Genomic DNA, 22042 nt, shown 5'->3' with positions numbered 1-22042 from the left:
CCCATGAGACCACAGGCAATGCTCAACGCAGGAACATTAACACCTGTAGATTCCCCTCAATGGCTGCTAGTGCATAGGGGCCTCGCTAGTACAGTGCTAAGGATCATGGAAGAACTTAGAGCAGATACAGGAACCAGCTGAAGGGTGAAAAGCAGAAGCAATAATAACACCTAGCTCTTATATTGCTCTTTCATCAGTAGGTCTCAAAGCACTTTACAATGGAGATAAGTATCATTGTCCCCTTTTCTTACAGATGGGGAAACTGAGGCATGGAGCAGACAAGTGTCTGAGGTCACCCAGCAGGCCAGCAGCAGAGCTTCAAATAGGTCACCTGAGTCTGAATCCAGTGCTCTGCCCACTACACCACACCAGGGATAAGTTGCTAAAAGTTGAACAACAGGATCCCAAAGCACTTTAGAGTTTGTATATTTACAGCAGAGATCACTCACCATTGAAATACAGCCACCTCTGGGTGCAACATAGGAACAGTTTTGTGCCAACAGCAGCATTACACAACAAGAGAGTGTCCCAGTACACGGTAGTTGCCTCCAGCAATTTAGTGTCTGCTAGCATGCCTAGCCCCTGCTTGGGCGTTGGTTCAGTAATGGCTCAGGGTATGTCTACACTGCAGCTGGGAGTGAGCCTTCCAGCCCGGGAGACAGACTCGAGCTAGCCTGCTAATAATAGCAACTGTGCATGTTGTGGCTCTGATCCAGACCTGGTGGTGGTCTAGCCATCTGTGCTCAGACCCGGGGGGGTCAGGTGGGCTTGAGAATCCGAGCTACTGCCTGTGCCACAACAGCCATGCAGCTACTTTTAGCACCCCAGCTCGAGTCCTGCTAGTAGGAACCTGTCTTCCCGGGGCTGGCGGCTTGCTCCCAGCTGCAGGGTCAGCAGACCCTCAGAGGGAAGGGTGTGCCGCTTTCTGAGTCACCAGTGATAACCCGTCTTGCAGTGTCCTTGGACTCCGCCTTCCACATACTCCCCAGGCTCGACCCTGTTGGGCTTCCGAGAGGTGATAAACTCACAGCCCACCATAGTACGGCTACCGGGAAAAGCGTTACCGACGGCATGGCCCAGCAAGAGCCAAACTCAGAATCTGTCAAGACATCATTGGCAGGGGACCCCTGACGCCGCGTCATTTGGAGAGTGAAGCAAAACCAAACCAAACCCAAAAGAGGCTCCAAAGAAGAAAGCAAAAGTTCTACCCTCATGCTTTAGACAGTAAGCCAGTCGGTTGTACAGCACCTAGCACAATGGGGTGCTACAAGAATTAATGATAACTATTAGGGATTGGGATGAGACCTATGGAGGCTGGCTATCTTGTAGCTGTCTACTTTCTTGCACTTGCTTCAGAAGCATCTAGTGCTGGCCACTGTTGGAGACAGGATTCTGGATTAGATGGACCATGGGTCTGATCCAGTCTGGCAATGTCTGTTCCTAACTGGCTGAGATAGAGGAGGCACCACTATCTTTCCCCTCTTCCCAGGTCTGTTGGGGAGCGACACCTAACGGGGAGGAGCAAACTGTCTTGCAGAGAAGTTTTGTGAGCCTGGCACCCACTAGCAGACTGAGTTTAGATGAACTGAGACATGCTAAGATTTAAAACACAAACCAATGCAGGACAAAAGCCAGACATACAAACCCCAGTCCTATGTTGGAACCCTCAATCCTCAGGGTACTGTCACCAGCTCTAGTATCTCTCTGATACGGGATTTGTGGGGGGTACTTGGATCACTGAATAATTTACACTCTGTCTTGCTTGCACCAGATGCAGTTTTATTGGCTGCTCATGTTTCACTCTGATGGTTGGCACAAACGAGCCAAATTGCAGTGCCGTCATCTCGGCTTTATGAGGGTTCCTCTTCTGTCCTTCCACCCTGGGGAAGTGAAGACCTCAGTCCCTCTAAGGCACTAGATAGCTGGGTCGACTGCAGTTTACACACACAAACCTCAGTGTATTTTGTTTTCCAGGTCCATGATTAACCTGCCCTACGAGCTTCATTTTGCCAGCTTGATGATCTCACTCTTTAGCATGCCAGCTTTTCCCAACGATTTCCAGTGAATCACTCTTTTTTCAAATGCAGCCTGTTCCTCCTAATAGTGGGTGAACGGTCAGCAAGTGAAAGGTTGGTTGCTCTTCTTTGTATGTTAATCCTTCCATCTGTATTTGTGTCTCTTCAGTCTCTGCTTGGCTCAGGGAAGATTCATATTTCCCCAACCTCTACCCCATTAAAGTACAAAGGAAACACATTCTCAGGTTTCTTCAAAGTCCCCTTCAAAAAGAAGCTGGGATGTGCTGACCTCATAAAGAAAATGTTTTCCGTGACTTTGCTCTGTGTTTCATACAGGGCTCTGCACCTATAGCTAAACCTACAGCTCATGGTCTATGGAGCAGGCCTGACTTTCTGAGGACTGTGTGCATTTATGTGTATGTATGTGTAAGCAGAGTCAGGATGAGCTCTACCCTGACATCTGGTGGTGAATTATGGCGAGTGTGGAAAAGAACTCCAGGGGCTGATCTTGTTTGCATAGGCACACCCACCCGCCTGGCATGAGACAACAGCAACTGAAAGTGGTTACTTTGGCTGGTGTGGGATCCCCAGTTTCTCTGTTATTGGGGCAGGAAGAATAAAGTTTTGTTACCCTGATTCTGTGAATCAAGGCCAGTGGAACTGTTGTATGACCGAAGGACTCACCATTAACTAAGTAGCACTTGCTTGACAAGGGGCATGGGTTACAAAACCTAGTGAATTGAGAGAGAAAGGGGGCTGGGACTGTGATTGTGATCCTCTTTCTCTTTGAGGGCCTGAAACACCAATTACACCACCTTCTCTCTCCACCGTTGAATGTCAGAGCTAACTTTGATTCCAGTAGGAGTCTAGTTACAGGCTGCTGAGCTGAATTCACTTTGGGCCAAGGGTGCACCAGTACTGGGGATCCCCTACTAGGAGCTGAAATCACAAAAGAGCTAAAGTTACTAAGAGCTGAGATCACTGAGTGCTGTGTTAACTAGTGGGGGAACCTGAAGCTATATTGCTAAGCGGCTGGCGGAGCAGTTTGCAGGGACGGCTGGAGGAGCAGCAAGCGGCATGGAGCGTTTGTGGGGACGGCTGGAGCGGCTCACAGGTCGGTGAGTGGAGCCATTTGCGGGGACGGCTGGAGTGGCTCACAGGTCGGTGAGTGGAGTGGAGCAGCTCATAGAGCAGAGCAGTTCGTGGGACGGCAGGAGTGGACTGGCTCATGGTGAAGGCTGCGGCGGAACCCCACGGAGAGATGGCCGGCAGGCCTCGGATCACGTAAGGTGCCCCTTAACACCCTGCGTGCCCCCCTTTTACTCTGGGGCTGCACTGACCAGGGACAGAGACTTTTGGGGTTGTTGGACTTTTGGGACTTTGGGTGATTGCTGGACCCAAGAGACTTTGGGGGTCTTGGACTTTGAGGACTCTGGGTGATTTTTGGGTTGCTGGATTCAAGAACTAAAGGGAAAGGACATGGCCCAATTTGCTGGGGTGGGTCTTTTGCTCATGGTTTGTGTTATGAATCCTGTTTGTGGTGTTTTTTCCAATTTAATGCTGATGTCGTTTACCTCATGTTATTAAACATTTTCTGCTACACTCAGACTCCGTGCTTGCGAGAGGGGAAGTATTGCCTCTTAGAGGCGCACAGGGGGTGGTATGTAATTGTCCCAGGTCACTGGGTGGGGGCTCGAGCCGGTTTTGCATTGCGTTATTGAAACGGAACCCCTAGATACAGAACCCGGCCCTTGTTGCTGCCAACTTAGATGGGCAGGAGGGTTACATATGCAATTGTACCCATGGTCTGTGTGGGCAGTTATACCTGGTTTACCTGTTCAGCTGTTGTATTTGCAACTGAAAATCAGTCTAAATACCCCCTCCTGCACATAAATACAGACATGTAAATGTATGGCAGATATACATTTGAAGAGTTAAACAAATTCACTTCAGTTGGGTCTGTGCCCTTCTTGAGGTCACTTTTTGCAGATGTTCTAGTGCAGGGGTAGGCAACCTATGGCACGTGTGCCGAAGGTGACATTCACTGACTCATTATTAATTATTCACTCAGCTGTGTTAAGGAACAATCCTGAACTAATAAGGAGTGGACAAGATGATCCAATAGATATTTGCTCCAGCTTCTCTGATTCTATTATAATACCATGATTGGGGTTTTTGTACATATTTTGCTGACATTTAGAAAGTAAAATAGGGTCCTTAAGGCTGATTGGAATATTAATGTGTATGGCAGCTCCTTCTGCTGCCGCTGATCAGTGAGGGGGCCTGACCACTCTATTTACAGTTCAAGTGCTGCTATTTCAGGCCCTATATGTGTGCTGAAGTTCAGAGCTATTCCTAGACAGATCAATAATTCACAACCACTAAAGTTCAGTGCCTTTCTCCCGTCCCCACGGCCCTGTAACAAATAACATTGTCATTTTCCTGGACTTTGAAAGCCATGGAGGGGCTGGGGTGAGTTTGGTTATCTCCCAAAGCCATTCAGTGGCTGAAGGGGGACTCCTGGCAAATTGCATTTCATGTAATCGGTTATGTGATTGAATCCATAGGGCACCCCCTTGTGGCAAAGGAGGCAAACCAGAATAAACAGATAATGAGATGCACATATTCTGATTGTGGGGGTTGGAAGTGTCTAAGAGCCCTAACAATTATACTTAGACTAACGGAAGCTTTTGTGTCTTGGTTTCGCAGCAAAAAGAAAAAGACCAGTAATTTCACTGAGCTTTTTAAAATTCTTCTTTCGTCATCTCTTATGTATCACAGAAATACCTCTGCTCACACTGACTTGCATACAGGTGCACACACACACACACATGAGTTGCAACAACTTGTGCATGCTGCTGAGCTAGCCCAATTCCTGTATCCCTCTCCTACACTTCTCTGTAGGGGATACCTGTATCTCCCCATGCATCTGTGTGGGAGATGTGCTGTTCTTATCTGTGTGCTTGAAAGAGCTGGTCAGGAAATTGACATTTTTTCCCATGAAAAATTTAGTCAAAAACCATTGTTTTCATTGTATTTGGGAGGGTTTTGGTCAAAAATATGAAAACATGGAATTTGGGGGTTTGTTTGTTTTGGGGTTTTTTTATGTTTGTTTGTTTTGCTACCAGCAGAAAATTTTCAATAAGCTCTAGTGCTTGTGCATGTGGGCCTTGAGGGGACTACTCAAACGCATGGTGAAGTGTTTGTTTGGCTAGATTAGGTCCATAACTGAGTCCTCGCTTCCCAGATTTCTGCAGGAGCCTGTTTTTCTTGCTCCAGAACAAGATATACCCCTCTCCTTGAATATTCCTGAGTGGTAAACATGCCCCTCTTTGCATGCTACAACAGATAGTCACCTATATCTGCAAGCCTTAGCACTTGAGTTGCACATGGAAGATGCACTTATATTTTCATGTCTTTACATCAGTGATGCACCTGTCTTTTCCATGTTCCTCTGGGGGCGCTGTATCTGTCCGTGCATGCTCCTAAGCAAGTGATGCACCTCCCCTTGCATATCCTTACTGTACATGGGACAGCCTTTTTGTAGGGGGTTTGATGCGTCACACATCAGGGGTTCACATTTGGTTAGATGTATAAATATTATCCACTCTGCTTCCAGGCGCCTCTCTGGGGCTACAGCTCATTTTGAACAGTTTTGGGGAGAGGGAATGCGGGGGGGGGGGGGGGGAACGTTGCAATGTTGTTGTTTGTTGAGTTCCGTGCAAACAATAAAACATGTGTTCTTGAATCCAGCAGCTGGCCCAAAGTGAAATGACGTTAGCATTAATTATCCTCTGGGATGTGGGGGACCGGGCGATGGTGCAGAGTTCCTTAACAAAAAAATAGCAAACCAAAACAACAGCTTGTATGTCTGTATTAAATATTCCAGCCTACGCTCAAATAACATGCCTGCTCAGGGGTGAACCAAGAAACGCTGGATCTTGAAATGTAGGGGGAGACTCTAGCCTTATTTTAAACACATAAAATGAGCTTGAGCCGTCTCAGTCTTATGCCAGCACATCACCACAGGGTTCAGTGGGGATACATCAGTGGCATGGATTGGAGACTCAGGCTATGTAGTTATGATGAGAAGCTTGCACAGTCTATATAGGCATTATGACTGTTCAAAGTATTACAGGAATGGGGAGTTCTTGAACCATTTTAATATAACACGTTTCTATTCAAAATATGTGATGCTCACATTAAAGACCCAATCCAGCACCCACTGGTATGATGGAAAGATTCCTATAGACTTCAGTAGGTTTTGGATCAGGCCTTAAGAGAATCCAGTCGATATAGACAAGGAACCAAGAACAGTGTAGCAAATTTGAGCTGTACATAATGGCAAAAACCCTTCGGTTCCGGAGCTCTGTGGTGGCACAGATTGGAAATGCAGCAGCAGCTTCAGGTACATTCAAAAATGGAGGCTTTAATTTGATTAAATATGCAAAGGAAAATCACTGGTGTCTCCCTTATTTCTTTTGCTAATTAATTCCATTTATTTTGCAGTGGCCCCAAAGTGGCAGTGTGCCACAGAATTTTGTACTAAAAACTAGAGTGAATCAGGAAATGTTTTTTGGTCTGGTAACACATCGCGATGAAAGCAAATAAACGTTTTCATCAAAAGTTTTCCTCAACCGTTTTTTGGGGAGGTTGTCCAAAAAAAATCACCACTGAACATTTTCCAGCAATAGACAACCAAAACCAGTTGGGTTTCAAGATTTCATGTTTTTGATGAAAATCCTCCAAATTTTGTCAAAAACAGACATTTACCACAAAACATCCACTTTGATGAACGTCAATTTTGTCCAAACAAACAAACAAAAAAATCTCCACTAGCTCCACTGGTGCCTTGTAGACATTGTTGTGGGGAAGTGGAAGGGTTTGGCAGCTCAGAAGGGGACTGTTGGAGTTCATGGACACCAAGAAGCATGGAGGGGGCAGGTTTGGTCACGCTGGCAGTGGATGATGTTTTGGCTCAGGGGAGAGGATGAATCTCTGTTTTCACTTCCCTTTGTAAGCAGGTCTGGAGGTGGATTTAAATTTTTGGGCATGAGGACTTGAACTCCTAAGATTCCTTCCTCAGCAACCATTAACAGCAACCAGGTGCCTTTTTGCCTCCTATCCCAATATCTTTCCCTGCAGCTAATGAATGATCACTAGTGTGTCTGCTAGGATGATCATCTGCGAAATAGCTGGTAATGTTGACATTCAAATTGTCATAATTAGGTTTCAGAGTCAAGATCCCATTCAGGTGAATGGGGCAGTTCGCATCTCTCAGAGCGATTGTTTCAGGCTGTCTTCAGACTCAGGCAGACATTGCTGTATTGGTTTACAATTAGTTCACAGCTGGTAGTATTGCTAAGCAACTACAGCCAGGTAGGCTACTTCCGCCCCCACCCTCTCTCTCCATCAGATTGTCCTCACCGCCAAGACAGCTTCCTTCTGCTGTTCCTCATGTCACCTTTACACAACACACCTCCAGCACACAATATGTGGAGGTGGGAGGCATCTAGAGAGAGGAGCACGCACCACATGTTTCTGTGACTGGTTTTCAGACAGGAGCAGCGAAGAACTAGTCACAGGATTCCCTTTCCCAGCTCCACTGAGGGACTGACATTGGGAGCTCTAATGTAGACAAGGATCCTGCAGCAGCCAATGGTTGTAACAGTCTGCGGTTTAGATTGCGCTGTGTCAGTCCAGGCTGTTCAAGCCTCAGCCAAACACGCTGCTCCAGGAACCTCCCAGAGGCCTGCTCCTTATTGTAAGTCGAGCAAACCAGAATGAGCTGGCTGCGACGCAGCGAGACCAAATCCATAGTGTAAGAGCATGTGAAATTGTCAGGGCAGCAGCCAGCTTTTGAAAGTAAACATACGTTAAACATTGAAGGCCAGAGGGAGGATAAACAGAAAACCGCGTTATTCAAGAAAGAGCCTTGGGAGCCGCCTGCAATAAAGAGGGAAAGTGTAAATGAGCTGGAATGCTTTGTTTAGTTTTATAATTAGCGCTGAGCAGTGTCCCAGTAGAATTTCAGGATCCATAAATAGGCACTGATGCAGAAAGGTGCCTAAGCATGGCAAGCAGGCCTTGTCTATGCTAGCAAGTTGTATTGCTTTAACTATACTAGTGTAGGTAAAGCGGTCCAAGCCTCTGAGTGCGGGTGCAGTTATACTGGTCTAAAGGTGCTTTCGACCAGTATAACTATTCCTGTATGGGAAGGAGACTAGCTATACCAGTATACAGCACCTTTTATACTGGTATAACTGCTTCCACACTAGGGCTTTTGCTGGTATAACTATATTGGTTAAAAAATGTCACCCCTCACTGAAATAGTTATAGCTGTAAAACTTTCAAGGGGAGACCAGGCTTAACTTTAAGGAAGTCCCACTGGTGTCAATGAGACACTGTACATGTGTAAAGCTAGGCATGTGCTTAAATACCTTGCTGATGCAAGGCCATGGAGATCAGATCTAACTGGCAGGATTTCTTTTATTTTCATCTTCTTATGCATGTCACAGTAGGGGCAAGGCAATAGCTGAGATAATAAACCCCCTGGAAGGAAAAAAAGCAATGACAATTTGGCTGCAATGATGCATCCCTAGGAGAGTGGCTTTTAGCTCCCTTGGGGGTGTTCTGGCCCTGTATTGCCTGGATCCCCACACACATTCCCAGCAGCGTGTCTCCAGGGAGTGAGAGCATGACGATTTCTGCAGGCTAGTGCATAAATCCTGCCTTGTTCCTAGATTGCTGGTATGGCTCTCCACTCATCCACCTGCCCACATACCCTACCGAGAGGTCGCGAGACTTAGACCGTACAGGCACAGACGTGTGGGCAAAGCAACTCCGGCAAATCAGCCTTTCATGTTCTTAGCCTCCCACCTTCTTGAATAACTGACTCCTTTGTAATACACCTCAGCTGAAGGAATAGGAGCTATGCTGCGTTATATAAGACTGAAGACAAACATCTGCTGGCACGACTTCGCCCACGCCTTTTGCTTGTCTTTTGCTATAGGGATTGCAATATTGTTTTGGCATAGCAGGTCAGGCAGGGTTGCCAAAGTTAATATACTGTTGCTCTCATTCACCCCTCTGTTACAGTGGTTTTATGCCAATGTAAATTCATTCACCACTATGGGCTAGCGTGTCTGCTGTGCACATATTCTGCAGGCACAGAGGAGTATGGAAGCTGCGAAGGACCTGATTGCAACACCCTAACCCTGTGGCTGGTTCTACACTGACCTCCCCACTCTCCCAGATTAGCACAAACTAGAGGCTCTCCTAATCTGCCCTTTCTGGCCACAAGCCCCCAGGGGCCAATGACCAGCCAGGCATTATCAGAGCTCAACATGCTGTGGGCACCTGCTTTGCTGGAGTGGCTGCTAAATCAGGGAATAGCAGCTAGGGAGATCCAGCCAGTTTCTGTCCCTCTTTCAATGCCAGTGCAGCCCAAAGGGCCTGGAGTGGGCCAGAAAGCCTGGATTAACACCAGTGTTAAACTGTATAGTGTGGGGGGGAATCCAGTTCCTTGGGGTATGTCTACACTACAGGATTAATCCGAATTAGATAATTCGAATTTGGGAAACAGGTTGTATAAATTCGATTGTGCGCGGCCACACTAAGCACCTTAATTCGGTTTTTAACCACATTAATTCGGTGGTGTGCGGCCACACTACCCCATTAATTTAAACACAGTAATTCGGTGGTGTGCGGCCACACTAACCCTAATTCGAATTAACAAAATCGATTTAGGCTCTACTCCGCTCGTCGAGGTGGAGTACAGAAATCGATTTTAAGTGCCCTTTAATTCGAATTAACTGGCTCTGTAGTGTGGACGGGTGAAGGGTTAATTCGGATTAACGCAGCTAAATCCGAATTAAAGTCGTAGTGTAGACCAGGCCTTTTATACAGATATATATAGGAAAGGAGTAACAAGAGAAGTAATGGGGTGGGTAGATTGCTTACGATGGGCTTGATTCTCTAGTGCCTTTCACTTGGTGCAGTCATTTACTCCAGTGCAAAGCAGGTGTAAAATGCTGCCAGCTCTGTGTGGTAGTATATCCCCCATACCTTGCACTCACTTTTTGCTGGTGTAAATGACACCCCATGGTGCAAGGCACTAGAGAATAAGGCCCACTGAATACCTATTCCTGCCCCATCTCCCCTCTAGCCCCCACTTACCTACACTACTATGTATATTAGTAGGTCAGACTATGTAGGCTGAGCTGTACACCCAATGGGGGGTCGCTCTCCCCCACTATGACCAGGCCCCATACCTGCCCCAGAGAGAGGCTGGCCAAGATAGGCCATGAGAGGCCTGGCTGGCAGGGTTGCCAAATATCTAATCCCTGAAAACTGAACACCTCTGCCCTGCCCCCTTCCCCTGAGGCCCCACCCCTGCCCCACCCATTCACCTGAGGCCCCACCCCCTGTCCCACCCATCCCCCTTCCCCCCGTCGCTTGGTCTCCACTCTCCCCGCCCTCGTTGCTCACCCCCGCCCCAAATCCCCCAGGATTTACCTGCTGCCTTCAGAGCCCGGCTGGGAGGAGCTGATGCGGAGCCTGCCCACCTGTCCAATTGGGGCACAGCAGGGAACGGTTGGGGTCAGTCCCCAGAGCGAGGGGGTGGGGTGGAAAATCAGGACAAAACAGCCCGGCGGGGGGGTCATCCCCGGAATGAGGGCCCAGGGAGGGGAAATCGGGGCACAGCGGGGGGAGTCGGTCCCTGGAGCGAGGAGCTGGGTGGGGAAATCAGGGCACAGTAGGGTGTGGGGGGTCCATCCCGGGAGAGAGGGGCTGGGGAAATTGGGGCACAGTAGGGTGTGGGGGGTGGCGTCCCTGGCACAAGGGGCTGGGGAAATCAGGGCACAGGGAGGCAGACAGGTTTACACCTCCCCCCAACCAGATGCTGCCGGCACCTATTTTGGAGCCTGGTCCGGGAGCCAGCCAGTTCTCTCCATCAGGCTCAGGGGTTGGGAAGAGCAGCAGCTGCTAAACAGAGCCACTCGTCCAGGCTTCACTAGCAGCTGCTGCTCTTCCCCCTCCCGGTGCCGGAGGCTAGTTACTGCAGGTAACCAGACTTTTAGCATCCGGTCAGCCGCTGCCAGTTTGCCTTTTCGACCGGACGCTCTGGTCGAAAACAGGACACCTGGCAACCATACTGTCTGGGGGGTGGGCGGGTTGGCAGGGCCTGGGCCGCTGGGGAGTGTGTGTGTGTTATATGTAGTAGTGTGTGGTGAGTTTTGCAAACAGTACTTTGGGATACTTGCAAAACTCATATGGCAAAGTCATCTACACATAAGTTTTATATAGCTAACTTAAAACAAGGACAAAAAAAAAACCCTTTTATTTCATTGGTGCATATCAAGCAAGGGCTATTACAGCCTCTAGTCCACATTATGCATGTGGTATAGGAACTATGAGAAATTAGCGAATTAGAGCAAAAGTAATACAGAAAATATTTTAGAGTTGTAATATCTGTATTAATACTGTTTTTCATAGTGGGCTGCCTGTTGAGTCAGATGCTGCATAACCTATGCGCAGGCCTCAGGAAATAGTCAAACTAATCCAATTTTCAAACCTCTAAAACAGCTTGCCAATTAAGCAGGGCATCATGATTTTTTTAGGTCTGACCTCACAGAGCACCTCAGGCTAGATACAAATGCTGTATATCAGATCCCATGGAGCCTGGAATTCTAGTTCTCCAGTAGGCTAAAGCATGGTGTGTTTCTGGCCTTGTGAAATATTGGACTTTAAAAATGTCACTGAGCCAGTTGTAAAATTTGTCAGCCCCGCTCTTTATGCCATTATAATTTTGCAGACAAACATTTTGGAAAAATAAATAAAAAATTATGAGGCAGTTTCTTTAGTTTTAAATAATGTTAGAGTCCCAAAAGACAGAAATCAGTGGGCAAATGAGACAACGGACAGTTCAAAATAAGTGCAGATTATTTAATGAGGCTGCAGTTTATTTTATGGGTTGTAGGAAAAAAAGAATTTATTCCACACACCACATGGCCACATACTGCAGGTGTTATATGGCATAACATACATACATATATAAAATATTACGTGTGCTTAGCCATTGACTATATGCCTTATTTCTGAAAAACGTGATAAATTCCAGAATTGTGGCATAAACAGAATAATGCAGAACCACCAAGCAAAGTGGCCGAACAGAAAATCGTTTGTAACATAATCACTCAACCCATCGCAGAAATGTTACACATCCTCCTCACTCCTCTGCCAAAAAAGGCAGAGGTTGAAAGCCAGCATGGGACACTTCAGTCCCAAGGAACGTCTTAGAAACCATATAAGCAAGTGTTAAAATGTGGGGGAGGGGTCATCATCGACGTTTCCCGTCATCCTAATTTATGGCTAGTGGTACCTCCTGCTATATATATTGCTAGTATTATACTATACTATAGTCTGTATTTTTTGGGCATTCCTATCATTTGACAAATAATGGATTGAATTTGTTTTCTGAGTTTGGTCTGCACAGGGCCCCTAGGTTGAGCGCTGAAGCTCAGAGCAATTTTAACTTCACCTGAGTTATGCACCCACAACGATAGCCTGTTTCAGCGGCGACATGCTGATGCACACCCAAACTGAGCGGCATGTGAGTGAGTGTTACCTCACAGTGTGGCTCACATTTGCTGTCATTGTTGTGACCCGAGGACGAGCTCTGTGTAAGCTCAACAGCTTGTCTCACTCTCACCAACACTCCCCCCCCACTCTCCCTTACCTCCCCCACTTCCCAAATCTGACCTGACATGGGGGCAGGGGAACTACATGTTTTTAGCAAAGTCTTTCATTTAGCTGAGGACCCAGCAGCGCTGATCTTGTTTGGAAGCGCAGGAGACCGGAGAGGGCCACTAGTGATTACACATCCCCCTGCTCCTTCTGTTTCGGGCTGAGTGACGACAAGAGGACACCGGCTGGGACACTCCAACCAGCACAGGAATGGGAGATACATTTAATAAGATAAGTCCTACAAAGCTGGATTAGAGAAGATTTCGTAAGTCGGACGCAGGACTTTATAATCCTCTCTTGAGATCGGAGTGGTGCTGGGAGGGCTAAGGATGAGCCAGCCTGAGAGACAGCTCTGTAAGTGCCATGTTTGGAAGGGATTTTTCTCCATGGAGCCTGCTGCCCCCACCCTCTCACCTGTCCTCCTCCCTGTCTGTGATGAATGAAGGGAGCGGGGGAGAGCTCCCTTTTATGGGCACCCAGCCAGCCAGTTAGCTATAAAATCCCTCTTAGTAGCTGTTCTCTACTTGCTTTACCTGTAAAGGGTTAAAAAAGCCTATAGGTAAAAGGAAGAGAATGGGCACATGACCAAAAGAGCCCATGGGGAGGTTAGAACTTTTTAAAATTGGGGAAAAACTTCCCCTTTGTCTGTATGTTGTTGTTCTCCGGAGAGAGTGGACAGAGCAAAGACAGGGCTGGAACTATGCTGTAAAAAGCTTTGGCCAGGTATGGAAATCATCAGATCATACCTAGAAACTACTCATTTGAAAACCCAGATATGTAAGTAGATCAGGAAATGTCTAGGAAGACGCGATTAGGTTTATCTCTTTTATTTCTTTAGGGCTTATGGACTCCTCTGTGCTAACCCCAGGTGCTTTTGTTTTGCTTGTAACCTTTAAGCTGGACCTCAAGAAGCTATCTTGATGCTTAATCCTTGTAATTGTTTTTTTTAAACCTAGCAAAAAGCCTAAATTCCAGATGTATTTTCTTGCTTTTTGTTTTTAATAAAATTTACCTTTTTTAAGAACAGAATTGAATTTTTGTGTCCTTAAGAGGTTTGTGCACATGTTGTTTAATTAGCTGGTGGTAACAGCTGATTTCCTTTGTTTTCTTTCTCAGCTCTTCCCCGGGGGGGCGGGGGGGGTGAAAGGGCTTGAGGGTACCCCACAGGAAGGAATTCCCAAGTGCGCCTTCCTGGGTTCCAAAAGGAGTTTTTCACTTGGGTGGTGGCAGCATCTACCCATCCAAGGTCAGAGAAAAGCTGTAACCTTGGGAGTTTAATAGAAGCCTGGAGTGGCCAATATTAATTTTTAAAATCCTTGCGGGCCCCCACCTTCTGCACTCGAAGTGCCAGAGTGGGGAATCAGCTTTGACAAGAGAAGATTTCGTAAGTCGGACGCAGGACTTTATAATCCTCTCTTGAGATCAGGGTGGTGCTGGGAGGGCTAAGGACGAGCCAGCCTGAGAGACAGCTCTGTAAGTGCCATGTTTGGAAGGGATTTTTCTCCATGGGGCTTGCTGCCCCCACCCTCTCACCTGTCCTCCTCCCTGTGTTAAGATGGTTTGAAAGGAAGTTTGGTTGTCTAGGCTGAGATTTTCAAAGGGGCCGAAGGGAATCCCATAGTTTATTCCCTTTGACATTCAACTCCCTCTGGCCTCTTTAACATCCCAGTCCCAAAGCCAGGTGTGTGTGCACTAAACTGAACTGGCTTGCAACAGTCCCCAAGAGGCTGTTCCGCAGGTGAAGAACGTTGGAACGTAGTACTTTATGGTTATGCTCCCTTTGCCCTAGTGGAGAGGGAGAGCGCTATGCCAACAAGGACTCCCCAGCCTGGTGAAACCATGGGCACCTTTCTGTCCCCTTTGCTGGAGAGGGCCCAGGCTCTGGCCCTTGGAGTGCTGCACAACAGAGTAAAGGTAAGGATAATATGCTAAAACAATAACATGTCACCCTCTTACAGTGCAAACACATTTAAACAAAAAAAGGGTCTAATTCAAAACAAAAGGGCCAGACCCCTGATTAAACTCAGCTAGAAGGTAACTCCAGACTTCCAAGTAAATGCTCACGTGTCATTCAAATCACACACCTTAGTTCTCACAGTTCTGTCAGGCACTTATTGGCTTATGCTTGACCGGGAGTGACTTGAGTTGTCTAGACTGTAAGTTGGCTTGTGGTCGCTCTCCAGAGATGCTGTGCTGTTGTCCTCTGCTGGGCGATAGCAGCTGTGGGAGCCATGCAGGTTGGCTTCCCACTGGACATGAATTACTGATGCAGAGCCTGGAAATTTCCTTAGTGCAATTTGTTTCGTTTACATTATATACACCTGTCCTGGAACAGAAGGGCTCACAAACAGCATGCAGGCAATCCACCAACGCTCAGTTCCCAGGGAGTAAGCTTGCCCCCAGAACTGACTTTATTTGGTAAGAATAAGGCACACACTAACCAACCTTGCTGCTTGCCACAGCTCCCCCAACCAAAAGAATGTGCATCGCAAAACTAACACCACCACAAGCAATCCGGCAAAGACCGAACAGAGGGCACTCCCGCGCTACAAATCTGTAAGGCGGTGTAACTGCGCCCTCTGGGGACTCCCACCGTAACTGCAATGATGCAGGCCGTCCCAACAGGCGCTATAATCAGGGCTGCGGCATCTAGCAAATGAAGAGGAACTGCTGCAGAGTCTGGCTTGCCATTCACCTATTAGGGTGTAGCAGGTATGTGGCAAGAATGGAGCCTAGTCACACACCTGAAAATAGGGACTGTTTGACAGCAGGGTTAGACTGCCTTGGCGGGAGTGAAAAAGTTGGACTGAAATACACGTTCATCCCTCTTGCTGCTTAGGCTGCAGGGCTGTGGCCAAAGCCCTGCTGCTTGGGTTAAAGGACTTTGGATTAGGCCCTCAGTCTGGAAGCTGCTGAACAGGAAGCATGAATTCCTCTCTCAGTCCCAGCCAGAGTTAGTGAAGGACTATGAGTGGGGAGAGGGATGAAGGGTAAGACTGAATGAGCACTTGGAGACTGTGGCTGTCGGATGCGTCGCTCGCTAGCAGACCCGATCTCTGTGCTGCTAGTACAGTGTGCATGCAGCTCCCTCTAGAATCACTTGGAAAAGGCCCTCTTTGTTTTCCCCTTCGTTTTCATTCGGCTGTTGTGAAAAGGGCAGTTGAAGGAGAAAGGGGGAAAAAAGAGAGGCACAGAGCAAGAAGGGGAACATGCGGCACAACACACCCGGCCAGGCAGCACACGGAAGGAATACAGTGGTCCTCGCAGAGGAGGTGGAGGTGGGGGCGAACGTGTAGCCAATCAGAGCCCCTGCACAGATAGTGCCTGGGAAGGTGCATTAAACCGGGCGTGAGGTAATTCTGCAGGTAACAAGAGGTAACAAGAGGCCTGGAGCATGTTATATAAAGGCCTGTGACCGTGTTCACTGGGGCCTGCTGGCACTGGCATGCCATGAAATATTTGGGGGAAAGCCAAACAATTTCCCATCTATTTTTCACTTCACTGACTGCCTCCTGGCTTGGCTCCCTTGCCAATGAACAGACTCGAGTAGTGTCATATTTCCCACCCGGAGTCCCCATCCCCTCAAATTTCAGAGTAGCAGCCACTCGGCACTTGGGGTGAATCAGCGATGAACAGAGGGGTGGGCAGCTTATGTCTCCCGCAGCCAAAGGCTGCTGGGGGCAGATTGGTTCCTGCCACAAGTTAGAGCAGCCCGAGGACTACCTTAACTTGCAACCTCAGTTGCAGCAGCTCCCCACCCACGTCCGCCGTCAGGAAGCGCTGGTGTGCAAGTTGGGATTCTTGGGGCTTGTGGAGTGCACAGCACCTGCTGTGCTAGGTGTGTGGCTGCCAGGAAGACACCCTATACCAGGGATACGTTCTAGGGGGAAGGGCAACCTTACAGCTATTTTGCAGCCACTTCACACTGGAGTAAATTAGCCACAACACAACCATTAATCCCTTGTCACACCCCCCCCCCCAAGGCCTGGGGTCTCCCCAGCCTTGCCCCTTGTGCAGCCACTTGCACCTGGGCAAAGTGAATGTAGAAGGCTACCAGGTCAGCCTGGGAACATTCTGCACCCACGTGGCACAGCATCCTATGATGGCCCCCCTCAACTCTACCTGGGGGTGGGGTGTGCACATGAGGACAAAAGGGGCAGGAGAGACTCAGGCCCTAAGTACATATCAGAGAGCTTGTTGTGCCAAACAGCTCAGCTCTAGCTCTCCAGTGGCCCCCTCTTCCAGGTCCAGCTGGTCTATCCAGAGACATAGGAATTGCCCTGCTGGATCAGATCTGAAGTCCTTCCAGTCCAGCAACCTGTTTCTGACAGTGTCCAGCATCAGCTGCTTCAGCAGAGGGTGTAAGAATAGCAGCAGGCAGATGTGGGGCAATTTGCCATGCACATTAGGTCTCTCCCGATCACTACAAGTTAGAAATTGGCTGGCTCAAGCCCTGAAGCATGAGGTTTAATAGCCCTGCCAAAATTGTTGTTATAATTACTGATAACTCTAGGTATTTCTGATAGCCATATAAATGTCCAATCCCTTTTTGAATCTTGCTAAACTCTTGGCCTCAGAGACATCCTGTGGCAGTGAGTTCCACAGTCTAATTACATGTTGTGCAAAAAAGTGTTTCCTTTTCTCTTTTCTGAATTTGTCACCTTTTTAATTTAATTGACTGGCTCCTGGTTCTTGTGTGATGAGACAGGGAGGCCAGACGCTCCTGCTCCAACCTCTCTAGGTCATTCACTAATATATGTACTTTCATCACGTGCCCTCTGAGTTGATTCCTTCTCAGTCTTTTCAATCTGTCTTCAGAGGAGAGTTTTTCCTGGCCCATAAACCTTCTCATCACCCTAGTCTGAACCCTCTCTAATTCTGCTATATCCTTTCTGAGGCAGGCAGACCAGGAATACATACAGTATTCCAGGTGAAGCCATGCCATTGTTTTATACAAAGGCATTATCATATTCTTCATCCCATTCCTTATGCATTCTACCTTCTTGCTTGCTTTTTGGTCCCCTTTGGAGCCACGATCAGCCCAATTCCTATCGTACCTCTCAGTTAGCAGCTCTTAGCTTCACTTTCCCATGTGTAATTTGCTGCTGTTTCCAGAAAGATAAAACTATAGCACTGCACAGCGGGGTTGTTCACCAATACACGAGCCATGTATATCTTCTGCAATACTGTGAAGGGGCACAACCAAAGTAATATATGGGGTCTTGGCACAGCATGGGGTGCAGGAAGAGTTTTGCTGCTGGGGGAAAGGACTCAGGCACTTGTTTCTAGGGGTGCATGAGAGAATTTTGTCAGGCACGGAGGACTGCGTGAACTTTTCCAAAGTACGTATGATATGGCATGCGAGAGCCATCACTGCATTATCTCCTGGCCAGGTTTAACTGAATGAATGCAGAGTGCAGCTAGCCATCCCACATGCATTCCCATACGGGTCAAACTGGTGCTCCCGGCCTGCAGTCTAATCTGCCCTGCTCTTCCAGGGCAGATTAGTTACTACGTATTAGGGGCCAAATGAATCCACTGACATCAAAGGCGTTGCGCTAAGGCTTTGTTTGGCCCTGTATGCTCACTGCCACAGCTGGTGCAGCTAGAGAGATCCAGCAGCACGAAAGAACAAAACCAGGCCTGCCAATCGTCATAACAAACGCTGCTTCCTGGCAATTATAAATTGCACTCAGCTGTGTACAAGGCCTCTGCCCAAATACACCCATGACTTGGGTGCGAAGAGGTTATACTGAGGACAGTGCTAGTCACTCCTTGTCCAGCCTCTGGATCAGTTTCTTCCTTCTGAAGGGCAGCTTTTATTGCAAGATGCAAATGATCTCTTCATTAACGAGGGGTGTGTTCCTGCTGCTGACATACATGCTACTGCTGCTATGTACATGCTGCCTCTGCAGAGAAACAACTGTGATGGCAACGCACCAGAAATTCCATGCAAACAATGTGTTTGCTAACTGCACAAAGCTGGACAGAATTACTGGGAAACGGTGTGGAGTGACTCCGCTAAGATCTTTTTTTAAAGCTTGTACAAGCCTGCACTAAACTCGTATTACCTCCTTCCCATCATACCAGCAATGACAATAACAACAGGAGAATCTACCCACTGGTATCTTGGGGTAGAAGTAATGGCACCAGTATATTCCCTGCTCCTTTAAATTGCTTTTATTGCAACGTACAGGCTGCTGGTTGTATACCTCTGCCCTCTACTGGAGACAAGACCTCAAGGAATGGATGGGCTTTGGGAAATGCTCTGAACTTTGAAATGCATTATAGAGATTAGCTAAAATTAACCGCCCCAGGGGCTTCAGAAAAGGAGTTTTGGTTTGGGCAATAGGAGAGTAGAAGATGAGAAGTGGGAGCAGAATTACAGCCTGGAATCCTTCCTCCCTACCAAACAGATAAGTCAACTTCAGTGGAAAGCGTTGTGTTAATTCAACCTCACATTTTGAGCCTCTAACCTCTAAAAGTCAGGCAGCCCTGAACCTGTGCCACACTGAGGAATATGGGGAGGGAAATCCCTTTAGAGAGAGAGCTATGGCAGAGAGCCCTAATGTAGACAAGGCTCTGGCAGTTTCTGGGATTTTGACTACTATGTTAGTTAATGTTAAGACACCCAAAACTCCAGCTGCACCTGAACCAAACACTTCTGAGTTCAAAGAACATTATTTGCCATGTTTGCACAATGTCCATATGTCTTGCTTTCCAGCTGAGGCTGAAGTATCAAAATATCTCAAGAAGGGCTGTTCTCATAATGAGCCCAATGAGAAGCAGGCATGATCAGAAATCTTCCAAGAACTCTTGTTCTCAGCCAAGTTTTGCTGACTCAGTAGGACTGGTTAAGCAATACTTGGGTACCTCTCCAGAATTAACCCAGCTTTCCAAGGCTCACAAACCACAGCCAGTGACTCAGATGCTAAATCAGATCTAAGGCTAATTCTGAGAAGCATGTAAAGCACTAGATCTCCCAGCAATTTAGCAACACATAGTATGTTAAATGGAAGTCGATCAAACTTGAAGAAGCCCTCTGGCTGGATGAGTTGGCTTTTGTTAAACCCACAGTGTGTCAAATCCACTCAGACTGCCTACTGAATGGGGGCCAAATGAAGACAGTTTATGTTTGTACTGTATAGAGCCTCCCATCCTGAATGATCCCAAAGCACTGCTGTATGAAAGCACTTTAGCCAGCACTAAGTCCAATTAGAGGGAAGGCAGCAATGCTGTAAGGCCACCACACCAGAGTGGGAGTTAGGGTGCCTGGGTTCTATCTCCAACTCTCCTATTGGCTAGGTCATTTAACCACTCCAGGCCTCAATTTTCCCTTCTGTAAAATGGAGATACATAATTAGAGCTGGTCAAAAAAATTTGCCCATGGAATGTTAAAAATGCTGACTTGACAAAATCAAAGTATTTTTGCAGGAATGTATCGATTCCAATGCAATTCTCCACAGGCAATTCGCGGAACATTCCGTTTCACCCTTATTGGAAAGTTTAGTTCCATAAAGTTCAAAATGTTACATTTTTAACTTTATTGTTTTGACATTACATGCCATTATGTTTTATGTTTATGCTTTTGCGAACAGGGGCTGCTAACAGGGAGTTTCGCAAGGGAGTTTGGAAGGGGAGTGGGAAGGGGTGAGGGTCCCTTGCCGGTTCTATCTGTTTTCCCTTTATTCCCCTTAAAACTTTAAACTTCTTGCTTAAACAACCCTTTCAGCGGACAGGGGGCTGCAGACGGGAGTTTGACAGAGGGAGGCTTACGATGGTTAGGAAGACCCGCAACACCTGTGCCAGCACTGCTTCTGTCTCCTCCACCTGCGCCTGTAGCCAGACAGAGCGCCTGAGCATGGATGCTTCTACCCAGATCCTGGTGTGGTTTTGCAGAGACTGTAACTTGCAATTTCCACTTACTGATATCCAGGCTGGGGGGACCATCCAATGTGAAAGGTGCCTGCTGGTGGAATCTCTCAGGCAGCAGGTGGGAGAGCTACAGGAGGAGGTGGCTAGGTTGAGAAGCATCCGAATCCACGAGCAATTCCTGGACAGTGTCCATGTGGAGACAGCTGAGGTAGCTGTCCCAGGACACAGGACTGCTGATACACCACTGGTGGAGGAGGAGATGGCTCAGGGTGGACACTGGCAGCTGGTAACTTCTGGCAGCAGGCAGTGCTCCACCCCTGCTCCGAACCCTCCCGCTGTGGTAATAGGTAATCGTTATGCTCTTCTTGATACAGGAAAGAAGGCATCACCCCCTACAGTAAAGGAGGAGTAGCCTCGTACCCCTAAGGCTGGGAGGTCTGCTGCCACCACTGCGAATAGGAAACGTAGGGTAGTGGTGGTCGGAGACTCTCTGCTGAGGGGGACGGAGGCGCCCATCTGTCGCCCTGACATTTCATCTCGGGAGGTATGCTGCCTGCCGGGAGCCCGTATCCGAGACGTTACGGAGGCATTGTCGAGGATTATCCAGCCCTCTGACTACTACCCCATGCTACTCATCCATGTGGGCACAAATGATACTGCGCGGTGTGACACTGAGCGGATCAAGAGTGACTACAGGGCTCTGGGAGTACGGGTGAAGGAGTTTGGAGCACAGGTGGTATTCTCTTCCATTCTTCCTGTCAAAGGTAGGGGCCCGGGCAGAGACAGATGCATCATGGAAGTGAATGCCTGGCTGCGAAGATGGTGTCGCCAGGAGGGCTTTGGCTTCCTAGACCACGGGATGCTATTTGAGGAAGGACTGCTAGGCAGAGATGGTGTTCACCTTTCGAGGAGGGGAAAGACCCTATTTGGACACAGACTGGCTAACCTAGTGAGGAGGGCTTTAAACTAGGTTCGACGGGGACAGGTGAGCAAAGCCCGCAGGTAAGTGGGGAACATGGAGACCTGGGAGATGGGTCGGAGACGAGAGGGAGTGTGGGCTATATTGGCAGAGAGAAAGGAGGGTCAGGACAAAACCGGGAGGAAAGATCAAACCAGTATCTTAGATGCCTATATACAAATGCGAGAAGTATGGGTAATAAGCAGGAAGAACTGGAAGTGCTAATAAATAAATACAACTATGACATTGTTGGCATCACTGAAACTTGGTGGGATAATACACATGATTGGAATGTTGGTGTGGATGGATACAGCTTGCTCAGGAAGGATAGACAGGGGAAAAAGGGAGGAGGTGTTGCCTTATATATTAAAAATGTACACACTTGGACTGAGGTAGAGATGGACATAGGAGACGGAAGTGTTGAGAGTCTCTGGGTTAGGCTAAA

This window comes from Terrapene carolina, unplaced genomic scaffold (genome assembly GCF_002925995.2).
Source record: "Terrapene carolina triunguis isolate 2854851 unplaced genomic scaffold, T_m_triunguis-2.0 Scaffold211, whole genome shotgun sequence".
Lineage (NCBI taxonomy): Eukaryota > Metazoa > Chordata > Testudines > Emydidae > Terrapene > Terrapene triunguis.
Note: the sequence above shows the minus strand (reverse complement) of the source record.